The sequence below is a fragment of the Gopherus evgoodei genome, chromosome 1, assembly GCF_007399415.2.
Source record: "Gopherus evgoodei ecotype Sinaloan lineage chromosome 1, rGopEvg1_v1.p, whole genome shotgun sequence".
Lineage (NCBI taxonomy): Eukaryota > Metazoa > Chordata > Testudines > Testudinidae > Gopherus > Gopherus evgoodei.
In genome coordinates, this window is record NC_044322.1 from 325,571,391 (window position 1) to 325,585,904 (window position 14,514).

The window sequence follows — 14,514 nt, forward strand, 5'->3', positions numbered from 1 at the left end:
TGATGGCTTTAGCTTTTCACGGCGGTGTTCGAGGCAAAGGCCGTGGCCGTGGCAGGGGATTCCAGGGTGCTCGGGGAAGAGGGTCCTGGCGACCCCAGCCATCAGGAAATTGTTTTCAGTGCGGACAGCCCGGTCACTTTAAACGTGAATGCCCCTGGGGACGCCCAGAGGGTCTGGTTGCATCCGCAGATGCTTACACAAGTGAGGAATACACCCCTGCACCACCAGCTCAGCCCATTCCCCAGGCCTGGATCAACTACGGGAAACAGCAGCAGCCGCAGCAAACTCAGCCTCCTCAATGACGGTACCCCGGGGGCGAAGGCAAACAATGTGATGGTCTTATTTCCTTAATGTCTTTAGCCGGCTCCTTTCTCACTTTCTCCCCTCCCAGCAAAGAGCCTCGTTTAACCCTTTCAGTCCAGGGACTGCCTGTCTCTTTCCTCATTGATACTGGGGCTACTTTCTCTCTTTTAAATCATGCTCCCTCTCCCTGGCTATCCTCTGAGGTTAAAACTGCGACTGGGGTGGAGGGCAACCCACAGTCTCTGGGACTCACTTTGCCTTTGAATGTTGTTTATGCTGATAAATGTTTTCCTCACCGTTTTCTTTTTTCCCCAGCTTGTCCGATCCCTTTGATGGGCCGGGATTTACTCTGTAAGCTTGAGGCTACTTTAACCTGCACTCCTGAAGGGGTAGGATTATTGATGACAGTGTTAGAAGATTCGGCCCCTACTCAGGGTAATTGGGAAACACCCCCCTCTCTCTCCCCTGACCTCACTGACTTGCCTTCAACCCTCTGGGGAATTTCTGACACTGATGTTGGCCTGCTCCTTTCGGCAGAGCCCGTAAGGATTCAGGTGAAGCCTTCCTTAACCCCCCCGTCAGTCCCTCAATACCCCCTGTCGCTGGAAGCCCGGGAGGGCATCCGCCCCATTATCGAGGGATTCATTGCACAAAAGCTAGTCCGTCCTCAGCGCACTCCCTGTAACACCCCTATACTGCCTGTCAAAAAGCCTCCTAAAAAGGACGGAGACCCTGTTCGTTGGCGCTTTGTACAGGATCTACGAGTTGTTAATCAGTATGTGGTCCCTCTTCATGCAGTAGTTCCTGACCCAGCTACTATCATCAGCCAAATCCCCTGGGATGCTGAGTGGTTCACTGTTATTGACTTAAAATCAGCTTTTTTCAGCATTCCTGTGCACCCAGACTCTCAGTATCTCTTTGGTTTCACCTGGGAGGGACAAAGTTATGTCTGGCAATGACTTCCTCAAGGCTACAGAGACAGCCCCACGATTTTCAGCCAGTGCCTCCGCCACGACTTGGAAGGTTTCACCAGTCCGCAGGGATCCACATTGGTCCTATACGTAGATGACATCCTATTAGGTAATCGCGAAGAAGCTGCCCTCCGCATCGATGGTAAGGCACTTTTATTATACCTACACACCAGAGGCCACAAGGTAGACCCTAAAAAGATTCAGTGGGTCTCACAGAAGGTCCGATATCTGGGCTTCCTGTTAAGCCCAGAGGGAAGACAGATGGACCCAGCCCGCATAAAGACTATTCAAAACTGCCCTCTACCGAACACCAAGAAACAACTTCGAGGTTTCTTAGGATTAATTGGCTTCTGTCGCCCCTGGTTGCCATCCTGCGGGGAGTTAAGCAAACCGCTCCACCGACTCACTGCTAACCTTGCTCCTGACCCTTTGCAGTGGTCCCCGGACACTATTCAAGCCTTTCAGTTACTCAAGGACAGTGTGGCCTCCTCCATGTCTCTCCGCCCCCCCAATTACAGCAAACCCTTTCACCTTTTTGTCCACGAGAGGGGCGGAATTGCTAGTGGTGTCCTTACCCAGCTGAGCGGGCCCCACCATTTCCCGCTTGCTTTTTACTCTCAGCAAATCGACCCTGTCGCTCAGGGAACCCCATCCTGCACCCAGACTCTGGCAGCAGCTGCCCTGCTGATCACAAAGGCAAAGAGCCTAACCCTGGGTCATTTTACCACGGTTTGGACCTCTCATGCCTTGTCAGCCCTTCTGCGTAGGGGCACAACCCAAGTCTTTTCGGCCCATCGTCAGCAACAGCTAGAGGCCGAACTCTTAGAAGACACTAACCTAATTTTTGAAAGGTGTGGACCCCTTAATCCAGCTACCTTGCTTCCTGACCTGCCAGTCCTCCAGGATCAGCACGACTGTGTGGAAGTAGTTTCCAGCATCTTACAGATAAGGGACAACCTGTTTGACGTGCCACTGGACAATCCCGATTGCATCCTCTTCTCGGACGGAAGCTCCTTCTATGTTGATGGCAAGCGTTTCACAGGTTATGCTGTCACCTCTGAATGGGACATTCAAGAGGCCGCCTCACTGCCAGGCAACTGGGGAGCCCAAGCCGCTGAACTCTATGCCCTGGCCCGAGCTTGCCAGTTGGCCGCTGGTAAGACTGTTACCATTTTTACTGATAGCAAATATGCTTTTGGAGTTGTGCATTGTCATATCCACCTCTGGAAGTTTCAAGGTTTCCAGACAGCTGCCGGTAAACCCATTCAGCACCTCCCCCTCATCCACAAGCTTTTGGACGCCCTCCAAAAACCCTCTGTCCTGGCTGTAGTTCACTGCCGGGCCCATACTAAAGATAGTAGCCCCATCACCCGTGGGAATGCCCTGGCTGATGCCTCCGCCAAGAAGGCTGCCACCTTACCTTTAGCCATGCCCACATTGGCTATTGCAACCTCCTCCTTTACTCCACCGCACCCCGTACCAGTACCCGCTGCTGAACTACAATCGTGGGAAAGCCTCGGGGCCACTCTGGTCAAAGGGACCTGGCTTATGCCAGATGGCCGAGCCTGCCTCCCTTGCTCCACATACCCCGTGGCAGTTCGCTGGCACCATGATAAAGGGGGTCACTACGGCACGCACGCCCTCGTGGACGCTATCGCTCGCTTTTGGTATGCTCCAGGCATTCAACCCTATTGCCTATCAATAGTGAAAGCATGCAGCACATGTCAGCGTAATTGACCTGCTCCGCCTCTTAACAAAATTAAGGGTGGAAGACCTCCGCCTGCTGCTCCATTTCAACATCTTCAAATTGACTTTGCAGATATGCCAAAGGCTTTTGGAAAAAAGCACCTCCTTGTTTTGGTTTGCCCTCTGACTTCCTGGGTCGAAGCTTTTCCTACTGCTAATTGTACTGCTGCCACAGTGGCGAAGATTCTCCTTAGAGACATTGTACCCCGTTTTGGCATCCCTCTTGTGCTCGACTCAGATCGCGGACCTCACTTTACTGGTCATGTCCTTGGCCGTTTAGAACAAGGACTGGGCATTTCACACTCCTTTCATACACCCTACCACCCCCAGTCTAGCGGGAAAGTTGAGCGTATGAATAGGGAACTTAAGTTTACATTGGCTAAATACTGTCAGGAAACAGGATTAAAGTGGCCTCAGGTACTTCCCTTGGTCCTGTTTCACCTTCGTACTCGCCCAACCCGCGCATTGGGATTATCCCCCTTTGAACTGCTCTATGGACACCCCCCTTTCAAAGGCGGGGCGCTACCACGTACTGATGTTTCACTATTGGGAGGGGATCATATGACCGCGTGTCAGTTTCTCTCCCTACAGGCTCGCCTCCGTACCCTTTGGAAAGCCTCGCAGTTTTCCCAGACCGTGCCACTGGAGGAACAAATCCACCCGTTCCAACCAGGGGACTTCGTCTGGGCCAAAAAGTTCGTTCGTGACGACACCCTCCAGCCAAGGTTTACTGGACCCCACCAGGTTCTTTTGACAACCCAGACTGCAGTGTTCCTGGAAGGACGCAAATCTTGGATTCACCACTCCCACGTCAAGCCAGCCGTAGTGGACCACAGTGACGGACCAGCAGCTCTTGTCACCACTGAGGACACTGCCTTCGACTAGTGGACCAGCCTACCTCTCTCAGACATTAGACTTAAATTGACTCAAAAAAAATGAGAGGACCCTTTATTCTGACAACTGTATGTTTTTTTTATGCTTTTTTAGTTTATTTTCTGCTTATGAAGATAATGCTTTTATTAGATATTCCCACGAGGTTAAAACTCGTATTTTAGGAAATAGAAGTGATTGCTGGGTATGTACTCAATTTCCAGTAAATGCAGCACAGGGATTCCCCTTCACACCCATTCCCCTAACCACTGCTAATATGACTTGGATGCCACCGACTAGAATAAAAGATCCAGTCCAACCCAATCTTACATGGGACAAAACAGGAGTGCCAATTAACAAATATCTCAGGGTAACCAATCAAACAGGATCACTGTGTTTTGTTAAAGAAAAAGGGTCAACTTTTGTGGGAACAAGTAAATGCAACATATATTTTAATGGCACCGCCTTTAGTAAAAATCTTGGCTTCAAGCCTTGCGCATCCCACTTATCCCATATGTGGATCCCTCACCCCGATCCAACCTTTTCAACTTTTTCATGGAGGGGCAGGTTTTCAGAGTCAGTTTTTAAAAAGCCCTGCTCAGATCTCGAGGGTGTCCAACTAATTGTTAAAGGATACACAATTGCCTTCTACAACTGCTCAAGCAGTACTACACTGCCCTTTGAGGACAACACTACCAAATTGTGCCTCTGCAGTTCACACAACGACCCCTCTGCGTTACCAGGGGAACAGTGGTACAACGGGTGGTGGGTTACCTCCTACTTTGAGAAATGGAATACCCAAAACGCATTATATGGAACATACTGGGTGTGCGGGCCCAAGGCTTATTATTTTCTCTCCCCTGATTGGGCAGGGTCATGTTATTTGGCATGGCTAGCACCGCCTTCTCGCATCTCCCTCACTCCCCCTCATTTTTCCCACGTTCGTAACATCCGTGAAACTGACAGAGCTATTAATCTCCGTGATGGTTTGTCCTGGCAGCGGTGGGCTGGTCACACTAGCTTGAAGGGTGCTATCATCCGTCTACAGGGACTATTAGAATCTATGACCAATGAAACTGCAACCCTATTTGAAAATCAGGCCGGGGAAATGTCCCAGCTGCGCCAGTTAGCTTTGCAAAACAGAATGGCTTTAGATATGATGTTAGCAGCCCAGGGAGGAACTTGCGCCCTCATAAATGAAGAATGCTGTGTTTTTGTAAATGACACCTACTCTGACACTTTTCAACGTACCAAACACCTAAGGGAAATGGCTAAAAACTATTCCTCTGGCCAGCCACCTTATGATTGGTGGGGAGCCTTATGGAATTGGCTACCCGGACTTGGGTGGGTTAAAAACCTCTTGGTGGGTGTTGTTGGGGCCATAGTAGTCCTTATAATACTGTGTTGCTGTATTCAGTGTGTCCCCTCCCTCATAAACTCATGTAAGTCAGTTTATTCTTTTCCCACTTCAGCTAAAAGCCTTACTCTCTTCGAATTGGCCCAGGCTGAAATTGCCAAGCGGCCCTTGAGATCTTGAAATAGGGTGTAGCTTTTTGATTAATAGTTATCTCAAAGCTACAAATGGAGGAATGTTGGGTCTAAACTTTTGGTGAACTTTGGGGAGCCAAAACACACCCAGACTGGCTGTCTCTGCATAATCCTTTCTGAACCCTTTATCGAACAAAGCACTGACCTGCAAACTACTCATGACACCCCCTTTCTCAAGTAGCCATTAGCCTTTATCTCTATGCATTTACTTGTTAAACTTGCTTTTCCTGTAAAATCTTGATTGATTATGCATGACCATTATCTTTTGTTAATCACTTTGTTTACTTCTGTGTATAAATATTGATGCTCACCCCTAATAAAGGGGCCACACTTAATCTAAAGCTTTGAGAGCTAAGGATAGTGTGAGCCCGTTGATCAACGCATTGGTGTCTGGTCTCTGACAGAATTGTGTGCCCTATACCAACTCCGCACGAACTCGGGTGCTGGAGAGGTGAGTGAGGACTTGCTTTATTACCTAACACAAGCAGTTTGGACATCACAACCATGATCCTCTGCCGGGGAGGGAGTGAGATAGATTTGAACTTGGAAATGGTTCCTGATTTTGATTGTGTTTAGGAGATCCCCTCATCCAGGGGGCAGAAATGAACTGCCCCTGCCATGGTCACACACACTCAACAACAACTGGGAGTGAAATTAACAAGAATGTCAGAAACAGCTTCTAACTCTGGACACTGAACTGCACAAGGAACAGCTGAGTTTAAACTGTTCAATTTCAGCCAGTCTCCCTACTGCAAGCTACAGCCTAGAGGAAAACCCCTGTTGAGCGGGGGGTGGGGGGAATGGAGAGGAATTCAGAGCCTTGTCTGCAGCCTGGCTGGAGGAGGGGGAGGGAGGAGACAAGAAACCAATGCGACAGTGAGTTTTCCCCTTCCACCTACTTTTATTAGCTCAGGGTTTAAGCTGTGCAGCCAAATGCCTATATTTGTTGTGTATATTAGTAGGAGAGATCCCAGGGGGCAGACAGGGACAGCCCCTGCCATGATCAAAAACGCCCTCCCCTCAACCCCCTCCCCACAGCTACTGTGGGTACGTCTACACTACAGGATAAATTCGAATTAGTTTAAACTGATTTTATAAAACAGATATTATAAAGTGGATTGTGCGCGTCCACACTAGGCACATTAATTCAGTGGTGTGCGTCCGTGGTCCGAGGCTAGCGTCGATTTCTGGAGCGGTGCACTGTGGGTAGCTACTGTAAAATAATGAGGCCAATAACGTCGATTTGCGTCCACACTAACCTAAATCAATATAGTAATATCAATTTTAGCGTTACTCCTCTCGTTTGTAGGAGTACAGAAATCGATTTAAAGAGCCCTTTAAATCGATATAAAGAGCAGTGTAGTGTGGACGGGTGCAGCGTTAAATCGATTTAACGCTGTTAAAATCAGTTTAACAGCGTAGTGTGGACCAGGCCTGAGAGTGAAATTAATAAGGAGGCCAGAAACCTGGCCCTGGGGGCTGAACCATCAGGGAACAGCTGAGTTTAAACTATTCTTATGCAGGGAGCAGGCTTCTCTTTCCCCCCCTCAGTCAGTCTCCTTTTCTTACCGGTCCTCCGTACTTGTGCGTACCAGCTTACTTTCACCTCTGCAATTGACAGACATGCTGGGATTAGGATAATGGAATACAAAAAAACAGTTTAGAAGCAATGAATCCTTGCTTTCACTGCAAACTCAGGAATAAATGCAGCATGAGTACATACAAACTAAAATCAAAATGGTATTACTGGGGGTATTTAATCTTTGAAATACTTATATATAACAGTGGAACATTCATTAGTATGACAAATGCTCATGGAATGTGAAATTTAGCAAGTGCATTCAGGTGGCAGAAGACAATAGATACAAAACTCAGGCATACACCTTAAGGGCTATATCTTCAAAGAAAGCATTGAAAGATCTTAGCCAAGTGCAATTTGTGTGCACAAATTAACAGAACTATTTTAATAAGAGCTAAATAATGGTGCCATGTACTTTTTATCTTTTTTAATTGTGCCCTGATTTGCTTCTTTATGGTATATTTTAATGTCTGGGAACATTTTCTGTGGTCCTCCTTTTACATATTATTTTATTATTGGGTTATTTCCTTTAGAAATATATGGGGCATCAAATCTGGTCTTCCTGGTTTAGCTGAAGGCCCTCTGGGAGGTGTCAAGTCAAACTCTACCACTTAAACTGATATATATTCAAAATGTTAATTGCCACACAGATTACATAGGTATTAATGAAAACGAAAAAGAAATTTAACAATCTTACCAAAAATCCCTTCCCTGCTCAACTTTCACTCCCTTGGCACTTGCGGTATCACCCATTCACTGTTCTCTAGTCCTTATTGAATCTTCCAGCCTAGACCGGTCCTGCATTTACAATATAAATATCAAGCTGAAACATATTTTAAGAACCCCCCCAAACTTTTCAGACCTTCCATATACATCCTAAAGAAACAAAACAAGGCACCAATCCTGTTTATTTCCTTTTCTAGATCACCCTTAAGCTTTTGGAGCTTGATCGGGTGCTCAACACCCTTATCTCCACCTGAAGTCAGTAGGAGGTGACGTAGTCAACATCTTGCAGGATTGCGTCCTTAAGCCCTAATTCAGCAAAAGTACTTAGACATGCCTAATTTAAGCACACAAGCTGTCCAATGACTTCAGTGAAACTCCTCACACAGGTAAAATTAGGTATGTGTTTAGCACAGCTTTTCAAAGCTGTTTAGGTATACCTGAAGATTCAGATAGGTACTTCTGAAATGCCACTAAGTGACTAAGCAGGTTAGGCACCTAAATCTCATTGACTTCAATAGCAGTTAGGTGCCTGGCACTTTTGAAATTCCCATTAGGTGCCTATCTTTAGGTGACTAAATACCTTTGAAAATTTGGCTCTTAGAGCCCAATTATTCTGCCTTTATGCACAAATAACCTAGACTAACAGTTTTTGTCCTCATTAGAAATGAAATGCACACATAGAAATAAGAGATTTGGGGCAAAATTTATTGTTGATTTATACCATGTTAGTGCTGTTTCAAAAAATGTTGATAGAGCCATCATCTGTCAGTAAATACTGTGCCATCAAAATCAAAGTGCTTTGCAAAATCATGTCAATTTTGCCAAAATTTTGTTTAGGAGAAAAAACATGAAAAAAGTCCCAGCAATGTAGAAATGTCCCATTTTGACATTTTTTGTTTTGAAATTATTTTTTGTTTCAATTTTTAAAATTTTGGATTATATTATATATATAAGATAAAATTTTAAAAATAAAAAAGTTGTAATTGATCAAAAATATTTTTTTTAATTTCCTTTGCAGAGGATATTGAAATGTTGGGGGTTTATTATGAGTCAAAAGGCATATTCAGAAGTCAAATTCAGAAATTTCACAATCCTTTACATAATGGAATTGTCATTCTCCAGCCAGCTCTACATATGATACGATGCTGGACCTTAAAATGCTGGACAAGCATAATTAATTCAGCATTCAATATTTCATAAATGACCATATACATTTTGTTCTAACTTGAAACAAAACAAAATAACCCTCTGATTAGATCAGTCATGGAAAAGTTCTCCCAAAGAACATAATTCCCTCCCACCCTCTCCAAACATCGTATACATAAGGTCCTCGTTTACCGAAGTTCTTAAGTGGGTGCTTTGCTGAATAGCAATGAATTTAAGCATAGGCTTAATTGCTTTGCTTAATATTGGCCTAAATTTAAATTTAAACATAAACAGTATGTGCAATGTGGTGAAGCACCATTGCTGAGAGTAGTTTAATTTCCGAAATGGATTTCATTTAACTGTGCTATCATAATTTTACACTAACATATACATGTAGCAATGAAATGAAAAATAATTATGTATTTTTAAGGATAAGAAGTTATGGCCAATTTTTTAAAAAACTGGGTGCAGTCAACATTATTCCAACACATTGCACAGCCTATATATTGTATATTGCATATTTAATATGTAGGGCCCTGATACTGCAGCAGTTACACACATTCTTATCCTTAAGCACTGAATTAAAGTAAAGCATGTTTTGTTTGCAGTGTTATGGCCATAAACTGTAAAATACAAAGGCATAGATTTTACAAAGGAAACAAGAATGAAGAATATTACCTGTATACAATGTGGCTGAATTAATATTGCTTTAGAAACACTAAACTTGATTCTCCTTTGATTTATACACATCTACATTGGTGTAACTTCACTGATTTCAGTGGGATTACTCCAAATTGACACCAGTGTGAGAACGGAATCAGCCCCCTAATTTTTATTTATGTGTAATATTTTATTTATTTCTTACTTATGTGTAGTTGATTTCTTATCTTTAATTTTGCATTAATGTTAATTTTTCCATTTTATATTGCTATTTGTTTTAATAAGAAAAAAGAGTGAAGGAGAAGGAATATATAAATATTAGAAAGTAAGACAATAAAGGAGGAAAAAAGGGAAAAAAATTCTGTTTGTGCCTCAGCATGGATTCTTTAGAAGTACCTCAGTGCTATTCAATATCGTTAGAGCCAACTGACAGCTGCTAAATCACTTTAACAGTGTGCCCTTATATGAGGCATCCTAGGTATTTCCTAAGACATCATTAATTCAGACAGTCTTAATTCAAGAGTTCTTAACCAGTTAAAGGTGCCTCGAAGGTAAAGCGATTCAGTGAGCACCGGAGTTCTTAACCACTTTAGCTTCAGGGCTCTGTGAAAAACCAAACAGAAATTGTTCTATCATACATGAGAGACCATTCCATTCTTAAACTTTCAGAACTTTAGAGATATGGTGCTATTTGCCTTTAATCTTCCATTGTTTTTCATTCTTTAAGACAGATTTTAAATCTAGTGAATGTTGAAGTTTCTATTTTTAGCCATTATTGAGAAGTGCAAGCCCAAATATTAATTAGAACATGGAAAATGTGTATATTTTTCACATCTAGAAACAGACGGTAAGTTGGTCAAATAAAAAAAAAACTCTTTTGGGTTGAGACCATAATTTCAACTCATAAGGAATTTGTTCGAGCAACTGAAAAAGGAGGGTTAGAATGGAAACTGCTTCTCCAGCATCTGACATAGCAAATGCTATGATAAGCTACATTAATCTTTTCACCCAGACACTGCCCTCGATTGGATAGAGTATCATTGTTGGACTTGTTCATAAATAATTGTGACCATTTCATCCTTTACTGGCTGCATCTAGGTCTTGATCCTGAATAGTGCTCCTGCATGGTACTGAGCATCCTCCATTTGCATAAACTTCAGTGGGAGATAAGCTCAGGATTTTCCTGGATCAAGGACTCAGCAGGTCAATTGAGGCTGAGATCCAGTTCTATTGGTACTGAGATCTTCTGAGAGATACCAAGTGTCCTCAACTTCTGTTAAAGTCAGTGGGCGTTGAGGGTGCTCAGAACCTCTCAGATATATTCAACACCTCCAGGACGGGGCCATAAGGAAAAGAGTGCTTGTGTAACTCACTGGTGAATGTGTGACTCACCCCTTCTGTACTTAACCGCAGAGAATATACATAGTTAGTGCTCCCAATTAGGGTGCTTTAGCTCAAATTGTAGCAGCTCATGGTTTTTAGTTCTGGAGATTCCCAGTTCAATCATTGGTGTATCATCCAAGAGGACAACCATCACTTATGTTGTTACTGTTGTGTATTTGGTTGTTGTGGTAATAGAATCTTGTGTTGCTATAGCAACTGAGTCAGATTATTGGGGGATAGCCCAGCCTGTTTGGCTGCCTGTTGTTTAGTTCTGTGTGTAGCAATAAATGGCTTCTCCAAGATTTACAGCTCTCTGTGTCTCCAGTGATTTCTTCCTAAAGCTGTTGCCCCCAAGGATATAACAATGTGGCGACGAGGGTGGGATCTCTGTGCTGCCCCAGCAACAGAAGGAAGTAGAAGTTCAGGTACAAAAACAAACAAACAAACCTTGCTCGCTGCTGGAAGGGGGTGTGTAGCGAGGCTAGGTGGCTCCCCTCCCCCTCAGGGAGGGTCGAGCCCCATCAGTCATCCACGGAGGTGGGGCCGCTGAGCAGAAGTCCCGCCCCTCAGAGTGTCAGGAGGAGACCCGGAAGAGTAAAAGCCGGGCCCCAGCCTTCAGTTGCAGGTCGGCCACCGGCAGGAGCAGACGTGTCCGCCGATGCCCGTAACTGGGAGACTACCCAAGCCAGAGGCCGAGACCAGGAGCTGCCAGAGCTGCCTCGCCCCTACTACAACGAGGAGCCGCCGGAGCATTCTTGAGGCCGCTACGACGAGGAGCTGCCAGAGCTGCCCCGAGGAGCCCCCAGACCAGGCTTGGCCTGCATTCCCCGAAGCATTACCGGACCTGCCGCCCAGCCCAGACTGGGAGGAACCGATGGTCCTGGACGTCCCCAGAACGGAGGCCCCGGACCAGGTAGGAGTAGAGGAGGAGCTAGGAAGTAGCCCGGTGGCACCTGACTCCAGTCAGGCTGCAGAGCTAACTTTACCAATGTCAGTGTGTTTCAGTCAGGACCCCCACTGACCGCCGGTAGCGGTGACAGCCGCTACCAGGGCCCTGGGCTGGAACGCAGAGGAGTGGGTGGGCCTGCGTTCCCCCTGCCACCTGTATCCGGGAGGCAGACTCCCCCTCTCCCCGGCCAAAGAGCCAGAGCTGATTGTAACTGTGTTTGGTGCCCCGCCCGAACCAAGGGCTGGGCCCCTTTTGACTCTGCCACTGCTCTGCCCTGCCCCAAAGGGCCAGAGCTGATTGTAACTGTGTTTGGTGCCCCGCCCGAACCAAGGGCTGGGCCCCTTTTGACTTTGCCACTGCTCTGGTGCTCCAAAGGGCCAGAGCTGATTGTAACTGTGTTTGGTGCCCCGCCTGAACCAAGGGCTGGGCCCCTTCTGACTTTGCCACTGCTCTGCCGCCGCAACGGGCCAGAGCTGATGGCGACTGTGTTTGGTGCCCCACCCGAACCAAGGACTGGGCCCCTTTTGACTCTGTCACTGCTCTGCCCTGCCCAAAGGGCCAGAGCGGATTGTAACTGCAGGGACAGACCTCCCCCGGGGCAGGACTGCGGGCCCGAAGAGTGGCCCTGGGGACGACAGTGAGGCCGATCTGGCTCCCCTCCCCCTCAGGGAGAGTCGAGCCCCGGCGGAACCCATTCACAGGGTGAGAACTGGCTTGTTTGCTCTGACTGTGAAACTGAAATTAAAATCATGGCTACACTTACAGGGCCACTGGAACCTTTTGAGGAGACTATAGTGCAATGGCATGTGTATAGTGAGCGATTTGAGCTTTTTGTTATTGCAAATGACATTACAGAAGAGAAGAAGGTGCCAATATTCTTAAGTGTTGTAGGGGCTAAGACCTACTCCCTGCTACACAGCTTACTACACCCTGTTAAGCCAGAGATCAAACCTTACAGTGACATGGTGGAAATCTTGGGGTCCCATTTTTCTCCAAAACCACTGGTAATTGCTGAAAGATATAGGTTCCACAAAAGAGACCAGAAAGAAGATGAAACAGTTGTACAATTTGTAGCAACTTTGAGAAAGCTCACAGAATACTATGAATTTAAGGAGATATTAAACAAGGCCCTACATGACAGGTTAGTGTGTGGCCTGCACAGTGAAGCTATACGGAAGCGCCTATTGACAGAGGCTCAGCTTACCTTACAGAAGGCCATTGAAATTGCTGTCTCCATGCAACTGGTTACAAAGGCGGCACAATCCATCGGTGTATCCCCTAGGGTGCATAAGGTGTCACAAGAACCTACCCACAAAACTGTGCAGAGTCAGAAATGTTGCCGCTGTGGTAAGCCAGGTCACCCTGCATCAGAATGCTGGTGTAAGGACCTGGTGTGTCGACACTGTGGCCAAAAAAGACATATTGAGTGTGCCTGTAAACAAAAGAAAAAGAGGCGTGTGGTCTGGCCTACCAAAAAGGGAAATCTGCATACCCTAGAGCAGACCTAGGATGACCAAGGAGATACCTCCTCACAAGAAGAAAAGCCAGTCCACGTTTTGTCTGTGGCAGTGGGCTCACATGAATATTGGGTAACCCCGTTGTTGGACGGAAAACCTATACACATGGAACTGGACACCAGTGCAGCTGTTTTGCTGGTCTCAGAGACTGTGTATAAAGAAAAGCTACAGCATCTTCCACTTAAAGCAACAAAAACAGTGCTGAAGACATATACGGGAGAAGCTGTGCCCATGTTGGGCACTACTGATGTTAAGGTGGAGCTCAATGGACAGGCTGCTAAATTGCCACTGTTTGTGGTGAGAGGTAATTACCCAGCCTTAATGGGTAGGTCTTGGCTTAGGAAGATCCAGCTGAATTGAGCAGACGTGCACTGAGTGACTAAAGAAGAAACCAGTCTGACCACTATACTAAGGAAACATGCTGCTGTTTTTGGAGAGGATCTGGGAAGTATGAAAGGAATCACTGTGACATTGAACATTAAACCTGGCAGTTAACCAAAATATCTGAAAGCCAGAACTGTGCCATATGCCATCAGGCAAAAAGTTGAAGCAGACCTGGAGCGCCTGGTCACAAATGGAGTCCGAATACCAGTTACCCATAGCCCATGGACAACTCCTGTTGTTCCAATAGCGAAGAAAGATGGCTCCCTCCGGATTTGCGGTGATTTTAAAGTCACTGTCAACCCAGTGTTGTGTGCAGAGCAATACCCGCTTCCCCACATCGATGACCTCTTCGCAGGCCTGGCTGGGGGACAAAAGTTCAGTAAGATTGATCTGAGTCAAGCATATTTACAGATACACGTTGATGAAAAGTCCCAAGAGCTGTTGACTATTGTGACGCATAAGGAGCTTTATCGATACTGTCACCTACCCTTTGGAATAACATCTGCTCCCGCCCTGTTCCAGAGGGCTATGGACCAGATCTTGTGTGGCTTGCGAGGAGTCCAGTGCTATCTGGATGACATCCTGGTCACTGGAAGGAATGAGAAGGATTACTTAAAGAATTTAGAGGCTACCCTAAAAAGACTGGAAAAGTATGGACTATGAGTCCGCAAAGACAAGTGTGAATTCTTCCAGCCCTCTGTTGAATATTTGGGACACATCATTGATGCTACA